The sequence below is a fragment of the Chiloscyllium plagiosum genome, unplaced genomic scaffold (assembly GCF_037043375.1).
Source record: "Chiloscyllium plagiosum isolate Xiang-an unplaced genomic scaffold, Cpla_swu_hap1 HiC_scaffold_29, whole genome shotgun sequence".
In the NCBI taxonomy this organism is placed as follows: domain Eukaryota; kingdom Metazoa; phylum Chordata; class Chondrichthyes; order Orectolobiformes; family Hemiscylliidae; genus Chiloscyllium; species Chiloscyllium plagiosum.
In genome coordinates this window covers 5,207,023-5,217,472 of record NW_028270167.1, presented here as the reverse complement: position 1 = coordinate 5,217,472, position 10,450 = coordinate 5,207,023, and positions in this window count along the sequence as shown.

The following is a 10,450-nucleotide window of genomic DNA, read 5'->3' as shown; positions in this document are numbered from 1 at the left end:
TTCCAGCAAGTTGATTTTATTCAATGCAGTAAACAGCACAGCTGGCCCTCACAAGATTTGGGAGGGCGTTCAATCTCACCTCTTTCTCATTGCTGCTGGATAGCATTCTCCCGATTTCATTTAACTCCCAACTTTACTCTGCTTCAAATAAAATTCATTTGGTTGCTGTTCTTTACTCTTCAACAGTAATTATTTGTGCGGTTGGTCCAGCTTTGTCACTCAGGCTCTGGGGGCTGAGTAATTTCACCAGTGCTTGCCATGCCTTCAAACAAAAATGGGAAAGCGGTTGAAGACCTTAAAAGTCGATCCCAGTTCTTGCAAATTTCTTTTCTTTTTAAGAAAGGGATCTTAAGCTCTGCTGCTGATTTAATGGGTAAAGAAATCGATTAGTTTTAAAATATTAGATCCCTAGTCTATTGAGAAAGTGAGGTTTCTCTGTTTAATAACCTCTGGTTGGTCAATTAGAATTCTCAGTCAAATAAAAGAAAAGTATTGCAGATGCTGGAGATCAGAAACGAAACGCCTTTGGCGAGAGAAACAGGATTAATATTTCATTGGAGTTAACAAGAAAAGAGTCAAATTAAGACTTAAAGCATTAACTCTTGTTCCCTCTCCACAGATGCTATCAGACCTGCTGAGTTTCTCCAGCAATTTCTGTTCTTATTCCAATTCTAAATGGAATTCCAATTCTATGCCAATCCCTCCTATTCTAAATTCTAAGGCTGACATATCTAAAATGTCCACATGGGTGAGTTAGATATCAACAGTATCAAACTAGAAAACATTCTCCACTCTATTCAGCTTGTCCCACAGAAATCTCTATGCTTCATGAATCATTACGTACAGACTCCTCACCCTGCCCCATAAAGAATAACCCAGAGAGATCTGCCAGCCCAGGTTGCATGATCAGATGTCTCCATCTTGTTGGGTGTTCTCTACTCCAGGTGAAACAAGTCCAGATTTGAGGCAATGATTACAATGTTCCTTTAACAATATGCAAAAAGATCTATTTTTAAAATGTTACATCAGAATGGACTTTTTATCTTATTTTGTTAGCTGCAGTTTTATCTTCCTCTTTTATATTAACATTCTCTCACTCTAAATTCTTAAATCTGTAGCTACATTAGTCAGTGCCTATGTAAACATGTCACACAATAGTTGCATTTTCCTGTCAGTGGTGGCACTGCAACTCCTCATTGTTGAATCTCCCAGCTGCTCCTTAAAATGCTGGAAGACTTACTGTTTAAATGTACATGAGATCAAATCATTACAACATAATACTGATGGAATGAATGAATTTAAAATGGAAACTGTTAAGTCTGTGTGCAATTATCACTGAGAATTTTGCATGGCTCTTGAAGACAGTGTCACTTTAAAGGTCAGGATTTGGAGATGCCGGTGTTGGACTGGGGTGTACAAAGTTAAAAAACACATAACACCAGGTTATAGTCCAACAGGTTTAATTGGAAGCACACTAGCTTTCAGAGCGACGCTCCTTCATCAGGTGATTGTATCAATTAAACCTTTTGGACTATAACCTGGTGTTGTGTGATTTTTCACTTTAAAGGGGAACAGTTTTAAATACTGCGGGGTAGGATGTCCACTCAGTGATATTTCTGTTCTGCACTGTTTGCCCAAAATTGGCATAAACTGCATGAAGTCACGTGGAATATTAAGTGCAAAGTACATTCAGTACAGATCAGGTTTCTGTGTTTTTTTCCAGTATCACTGGCAGTCTCCACCTACAAGACAACCCCCCGGCTTGGCTAGATTCTGCTCATTACAGCTGAACTTTCCAGGAAATGTAAGAAAAAATTAGCTGTCTCTTCCAGATACAAGAACATTAACAAGAATATTTAAAATGTAATTTTCTTCATCAAATTTACTAAGAAATTAACTACTGTCCCTCATTATAACTGGCAAATGGCTCTGCAAAACTCCTTTGCTTTGTTGTTTTTAAATTGCTCTTTGGGCGATCCAACACACTTATTTCTTATAATTTATACTTGGAACATTATCGCTGCTGAGAAGTCAGTATTTATTGCCCAGAGCATGGCTAAAAATCACTGAGTTGGATCTGGAGTCACATGTAGATCAGATCAGGTGAGGACAGCAGATTCCCTTCCCCAAAGGACATTAGTGAACCAGATGGGTTTTTAATAACAATTAGCTACAGTCACATAGTCACCCTTGGGTTATTTTATATCAGATTTTCATCAAATTCAAACCTCACCATCTTCTATATTGGGATTTGAATTAACATCTCCAGAACATTAGCCTGGGGTTCTGGATCACTACTCGAGTGTTATTCCCATTTCCCCAGCTCCCATTCCTAAACCATTTTGATTTGTATGGAGCAAACTGTACCATTGTTAAAATCACAAGAATTTTTTTAAAGCATTTTTTTAAAACTTAAAAGTGAAATTTAAATTGCTAATTGGTTACACTGGCATTTGACACATTTCGGGTTAAGTGATAAATTGATTAGTTTGGCCCAAATCTCAAGGGGAAAAGCACGTCTCAAACAGGTGGCGTTTTGGGCACAGTTTATGCCCTGACCACTGATTGTGCCCAATGTGGAAAGATTTGGTATGTGTGTCAAAAAGCAGATTGTTACCTGATTTTTATTGAATATTAACACAAAGCATTTCTGACAAATTTCTTTGGATAGTGGGTACGATCTGTTTCCTTCCATGGAAATCACTGAAGGAAATTGATGGATTTGCAACCATCCCCATACCTGCAATCAACAAAGTACTCACCTTAAAGAAATCTTGCCTTTCAAACCTACACATTTAACTGTCAGATCACATGGGGGAGCTGCTAAACGATGTTTTTTATTTGACATGCTTAGAATTGTTGTAATAATGCTGTTTTCTTTGATGTGTTAAAAACCCTGTAATCAGTATTTCGAAAATATTATTTTATTACCAACAATCCCCAAGCAACTGACTAAGTCACCATGTTGGCAGAGGTGGCTCCAAGAACTCTTCAGGCCCGTATCTGGCTTGCTTTTTGCTTTTAATGCAATCACAGCAGGAGTGCTGCCAGGAAGGACAGCATTTATTGTCCATTCACCTGCCCTTGAGAAGTTACTGGAGAAAGTGAGGTCTGCAGATGCTGGAGATCAAAGTTGAAACTTTATTGCTGGAACAGCACAGCAGGTCAGGCAGCATCCAGGGAACAGGAGATTCGACGTTTCGGGCACAGGCCCTTCTTCAGGAATTCCTGAAGAAGGGCCTGTGCCCGAAACGTCGAATCTCCTGTTCCCTGGATGCTGCCTGACCTGCTGTGCTGTTCCAGCAATAAAGTTTCAAACTTGAGAAGTTACTACTGAGTCACCTTCCTGAATCTGACGCTGCCAGATTTCTTGATTCCTAGAGGTTACTAATGAACTGGATGGGTTTGTAAGACAACCTGGATGTATCATGGCCACCATTTCTGAAGCTTGTCTTTTATTCCAGATTTATTTAATTAAGTGAATTTAAATTCTCCAGCTGCCAGTGTTCCCATTTCTCCACCTCATTCAGCTCATTCGAGCAACAGAACTGTTATGTTACCACATCCATTTATGTAGAAGACAAGTTAACCTTGCAATCAAAGGAGGGGTCTTGAATTGCTTCTCCTCTCTGTGTTTTCTGAAGTGTGCAGGTATGGATAGATTTACAAGACAGTCCGATACCTTGCTGAAGAAAGAAAGGTGATGGGGGTTGCAAGGAGTATATAGCTTCCAAAATCTCTGCACTCCTCCACTTTGTGTCTATACCATTTATTTATACAAGTTTGAGATTCCTGAGAAGATGTAAAGTTGGTGAGTTTCTTCAATTAGCAACAAGTATAAAGTCAACAGGTTTGAATTTATCGAAGTTGACCTTTCCATTTGCTTTCTTCCATCTTGGGTGCGACAACTGCTTTCAGCTGCTAAATCTTACAGCCTGATGACACAGCATTCATGCCCCTTGATACCAGCTATATTACCTCTGGAGGTATTTATTGAGTCACTCTTTCCAAATCCTTTAATAGGATCACCCCCCCTCCTCCCCCCATTTCCTCTAAAGCTACCACCCTCCAAAATTTTTCTGCTCCTCCCATTCTGTTCTCCTATGCATTCTCAATGTTAATTCTTCCACCATTGACTGCCATGCCTTCAGCTTCCTGAGATATAAAGTTCCAGAGTTTCCTCCCAAACATTCACTGCCTGACTCTCTCCTCCCTTGAAGATGCTTTTTAATGTCTATCTGCTTCTTAAAGTCTAGGAGAAAGTGAGGACTGCAGATGCTGGAGATCAGAGTCGAGAGTGTAGTGCTGCAAAAAACATCAGGTCAGGCAGCATCTGAGGAGCTGGAGAATCGCGTTTCGGGCATAAGCCCTTCATCAGGATTGTGTGGCTAATTCCTGATGAAGAGCTTATGCCTGAAATGTCGAGTCTTCTGCTCCTCAAATGCTGCCTGACCTGCTGTGCCTTCCCAGCACCACACTCTCAACTCTGTTTCTGAAAGTCTGTCTGATTTTCATTGCCCATATGTCCTGATATTTTCTTCTGTAAATCATTGTCAAATTTTGATTGATAATTGTTGCTGTGAACTATTTTAGGGGTATTTTGCTAACTTAATGATGGCTCATGGATGTTAGTTGTTACAATCTTGGTTATCGAGACACATGCTTCACATTTTAGAAAGAAATATTTTCAGTTCGCTAGTTGCTTCATGGGAGAATCATATTTACTTATATACAGGTGGAGGTGATGTACTCGTTGACCATACACAAAATGCACTTACTGAAACTGGGCATTTTTTTGATTTGGGTGGTGTATGTTTCGCTCAGTAAGTGAATATAAACATTGTGTACAGATTGGCTTCAGTATCATCTTTCACCAAATGGTTTGCCAGACTCAAGAATTGTGTAATAATTTCCACCTGAAAGATTACCTAGAACCATGGTACAGCATCTGTTACTCCCACGGTCTTATGTTAAGATGATGGTCATAGTGAGGATGTGTGAGTAAAGGAAAACTTGCCGGCGGGGGTGGGGGGGGTGGGGGAGCTGGAATCATATCCCAGCAAGGTCACATTCTGGAGGATAAGTGTGGGAGGAGGGAGGAGTAGTGGGGTTGGAAAAAGAAGTTTCTATCCAGTAATTGACATTTTTGCAACTTTATCTCGAGTAGAAGTTTGTTTCTCTTCTCCATGACAAAAAAATTTGTTGCTTGATTTCAATTTAATTTCCATATCGCTTAGGAAATTGGACTTACGAAAAAGTTGATGGAAATCAGTCCTGTTCTCCAAACAATGAATTCAGTTTTGTTTATTTACACTACCTGGTGCACTCATTCCTTTTAAGCCCATTAGCTATTGCCAAGACATTTCACTTAATCATGTTCACAGATGAGATTACAAATCAGCGCGTTCCATGTGGTTTATTGGGGCCTCAGAGGGGAGCTGAGGAACACAGCACTGGTAAGAGTTTGCATAGCAAACGCTTTGACTAAGTAGCTGCTAAATTACATTGATGTTGTGGAGACACTGGGAGAGGGGTGGGGAGAAGAAGTAGTTATATTTATTTTTGACTTCTATCAAGGTTATCAGAAAGTTGGTGAAGCACAATAAGTGCACAATGTAATTTATTCAAGTATGGAGATTGTGAATTTTCATTCTGAGCATTGTTATAATCTCTCTCAGATAAGCATCTGACTCCAGTTGATAGATGTACAGCAGAGAAACAGGCCATTTGGTCCAACTGCTCTATGGCAGTGTTTCTGTTCCACATGAGCATCCTCCCACCCCACCTTTAACTAATGCCGGCACCATATTTTTCTTCAACCTTCCTTTCACTCTCTGTGTTTGTTCAGCTTCCCCTGTGCTAGTTGAAATTTGACGGTGGAAGGGTTAACTCAGAGGCTTTGAAGGAACTCCGTCCATTGAGATATAAATGACGAGGAGCTCGTCAGTTCTAAGTGGTTCCAGTTGGTTGTACAGTCAACAATCATAGATCACAGGTCTCTTACAAGACATCAATGTCTCTTACCTAGAGTTAATATGGTTAACCTTGTCTCAAGTAAATGTAACTGTTAGATCAAAATCTCTGAATTCTCTCCCTAACAGCACTGTGGGTCAACCTAGAGAACATGGATTGCAGCAGTTTAAGAGGGCAGCTCGTCACCTTCTCAAGGGCAAATAGGGATGAGGAATAAATGCTGGCCCAGTCAGCGATGCTCACACCCCATGCATGAATTTTAAAAATGTAATGAATTACTTTCTGTTACTCAAGCATTAACCTCTCCAGCTGAAAACTTAGTAGCGATTATTCCTTCACAATTTAATGCTAGCAAGCCCCATAGTCTAATAATGGGAGAAGGGCTGATGGAAGGAAATCTACCCAACAAAGATGCCAGTGGAACCAATGGCTAGCTGTGGGCATCTCTTACAACACAATTCACCTCAATGATTTCCACATTCCCACTAATGTCTGAGTAAAGACATTTCTCTTGAGTTCTCTATTGGGTTCATTAATTACTTCTTGAAACTATGGCAGTAGTTTTGGACTCATTGATAAGCAGAAACATTTTTTTTTATACCTACCCAATCAAACGTTAGGAAGGACTGTGGATCCAAGGTGGATAGATGAGGATACAGATGAGCCATGATCTATGAGACTAGTGGAACATCTTCAAGGGATTGAAGGGCCTCCTCATCTTCCCATAATGGAACATCAGGCTTCACACATCATAGTATTGCCTGCAAATACTACCCACATAAGGGGTTGGTTAGCTCATTTGACCGGACAGCTGCTTTGTAAAACAGAGTTATGCCAACAGCATGGGTTCGATTCCTGCACTGCCTGTGGTTGTCATGAAGGATTCCCCGTCTCAACCTTGCCTCTTGTCATAGAGTCATAGAGATGTACAGCATGGAAACAGACCCTTCAGTCCAACCTGTCCATGCCGACCAGATATCCCAACCCAATCTAGTCCCACCTGCCAACACCCGGCCCATATCCCTCCAAACCCTTCCTATTCATATACCCATCCAAATGCCTCTTAAATGTTGCAATTGTACCAGCCTCCACCACATCCTCTGGCAGCTCATTCCATACACGTACCACCCTCTGTATGAAAAAGTTGCCCCGTAGGTCTCTTTTATATCTTTCCCCTCTCACCCTAAACCTATGCCCTCTAGTCCTGGTCTCCCCCACCCCAGGGAAAAGACTTTGTCTATTTATCCTATCCATGCCCCTCATAATTTTGTAAACCTCTATAAAGTCACCCCTCAGCCTCCGATGCTCCAGGGAAAACAGCCCCAACCTGTTCAGCCTCTCCCTATAGCTCAGATCCCATCAGTCATTGCTCTCTAATGGGAAGACTGATCTGGTAAGACTACAGTGACTGTACCCACGTGACAAGCTTTCCAACCAATACCTATGAGCAAACTTGGTTCTAATGTTGCAGGATATTGATAGAGGGGAAGCTATTTCACAAGCAGCACAGTTGGGACATAGATTTGGCAAAAGAACCAGAGTTAGGAGGCAAATAAGAACTGGAAATGCTGTGAAACAAAAATAGTAATTGCTGGAATAGCTTAGCAGGTCTGGCAGCGTCTGTGGAGAGAAATTGGAATTAACGTTTTGGGTCCAGTGACCCTTCCTCAGATCATCAAATGAATTATGTTTTAATGTAGTCAGTTGTTGTAATCTGGAGCTGCAGCCTGAGAGGGTGTTCGAAGCAAATACAATCAGAATTTTCCTAAAGGAATTGGCTCATTACACAATTGAGAAAAAAAATGCAATACTATGGGAGGAATGGGGTTAGTAGAACATCTCTTTCAGAAAGCTGGCACAGACATGATGGGCCAAATGGCCACCTTTGGTGCTGTCTGATTTACTGTAGCTTTGTACAAGATGCTCCTTTGCCCAGTTTGTCCCATCTGGCATCTCCCACATGGGAGCTGCCTTTGAATACATGGATTTGGAATCATTGACTTTATACCAGCTGAAGTCAACCCTGCAATCAGGCAACTGGTTAGATGCAGATGGAGTGTACAGGATGGAAACTGTGAGGTGACAAATATAAAGCCTTCTCTACCTTAACAAATTGATTATTCCTTTCTTGATTAACAATAGAATTGGTACCTTCTAATAAAAAATTAAACTCAACAATAACACAGGATATAGTCTAGAGTCCTGATGTAATTTCCATGATATCATCTCCATCACAATTTATATCGTTATATTGTATGTTGACAAACAAAGATTAAACTGAATTGCGATTTAACCTGGGATTGTGATTTAACCTCGGATGTTTTACAGTGTTAAGTATCCTATTTAAATGTAAGTTGTTGACATGGATGGGGTATCAGAGGGGTTTAAGATTATTGAAAGCAAGATGCTATCTTCAAGTTGAAGTCATTATATGAGGCACATTTCTAAATGGGTGAAATATATTTGGCATTCAAAGGGTTAACATTGTGCAATGAGAGTGATGCTGGGAAGGGATTAAAATATTAAAAACGCAACAACTGGCTCAATAGCCTGGTCTCCCCTCTGTCTGAGTGGTTAAGCCTTGTGCTAAACCTGGACCTTGGAATAAAAGGCCAGTGCTCATTAATATCACTCGATTGCCTTTGGTTTCCGTGGACACTATTTCTCTCTTTAACTCTTTCCTAGTTCAAGGGTTTGTGTTTTAACAAGAAAATCATTCTCAACTGCTGTCCTGAGTCAGGCTGCTTCCAGCGGTAAGCATCAGGCCTCCCGCATAACATTCCACTCTCTCGTATGAAATTTTATAACCAGTTCGACCTGCCCGGCCCATCGTGTGGTACATCCCTGTCGGGCCCACTGTTGCTGGCAAACTAAAGTCTGCTTAGGCTTTAGGCAGACGGAGAAAAGAGAAGCATTTCAGGCTAGGCCGGAAAACTGGAGTTCACGCAATACTCAGATCATTCAATGAAATGACGGGGGTAGCATTGAGGGGTCAAATGGTCTACTCCTCCTCAATAAAACCAAGTAAAGCAAGTGCTGGAGATCTGAAATAAAAACAGAAAGTGCTGGAGAAGCCTCTGTGAAGAGATAAATGGAGTTAATATTTTGAATCTGATATGACTCCTGCTCCTATTGTATATATTCACGTGTAGGTGTGTCCTATGGCTCAATGTTAGTGAGTTATTAAATGTTGACCATGGGAGGGAATGAGACTTCCCACTGCCCAAATGGTATGAGGGCTGTTCAGGAAACCCTGCTGTCCCCTTGGTGAAGCCAGCTAGCTCTAAAAGGTCAGGGATCTTTCAGACCTCTACAAACCATTTAAGATGTCCCCTAGTGAGTTAATTCATTGAGACATGAAGAGAATGCCTTTGGTTTAGCATCTCCATTTGTAGAGGAACTTTACGGCTAACTCAACCCTCACAGTTTCCCAGAGTTCTGTTGCAAATCATTGATGAAAGCCAGTTTCAGACACAATGGTCAAGTCCAGGCACAGTCGAGATTAGATTAGATTAGATTAGATTACATTACATTACATTACAGTGTGGAAACAGGCCCTTCGGCCCAACAAGTCCACACCGACCCGCCAAAGTGCAACCCACCCATACCCCTACATTTACCCCTTACCTAACACTATGGGCAATTTAGCATGGTCAATTCACCTGACCTGCACATCTTTGGACTGTGGGAGGAAACCGGAGCACCCGGAGGAAACCCACGCAGACACGGGGAGAACGTGCAAACTCCACACAGTCAGTCACCTGAGGCGGGAATTGAACCCGGGTCACTGGCGCTATGAGGCAGCAGTGCTAACCACTGTGCCACCGTGCTGCCCATTGCCACTGTGCTGCCCATAAATATACACGCAGTATTTCTTGATGAAGGCCTGGTGGACTGGGAAAGGCTGGGGATGAAGAAAGGAGAGGGCACTGAGGGAAGAAGGGGTAAATGGGGGGGGGGCACCTCAATACGCAAGTCGTCCATTCAGTGACATCCCCTGCCATTTTGATGATCAGAGGGTGTAACATCCAGGATAAACAATATGCAAAAAGAGGGGTTTCCATTAAGGTAAAGCACTTGACTATGTCAGTGCAGTTCAAAGTGCTTTACAGCCAATGAAATCCTTTTGAGGTGGGCACTGTTGCAGTGTGGGAAGTGCAATGGCACTTTGTGCACAGCAACTCCATACTTCGTCAACAAACTGTCGCAGGCTCTTTTACCTCCACCCAGGAGGAATGGTGGGGCCTCAGCATTTTTAGCAATAAGTACTTTTTTTAGCATTGCTCTCCTACAGTACAGCACTCCCTCAGTACCGATCCTCTGACAGTGCAATTCCCCCTCAGTACTGGCCCTTCGACAGTGCGGCATTCCCTCAATACTGACCCTTTGACAGTGCGGCATTCCCTCAGTACTGACCCTCCAACAGTGCAATTCTCCCTCAGTACTGACCCTCCAACAGTGCAATTCTCCCTCAGTA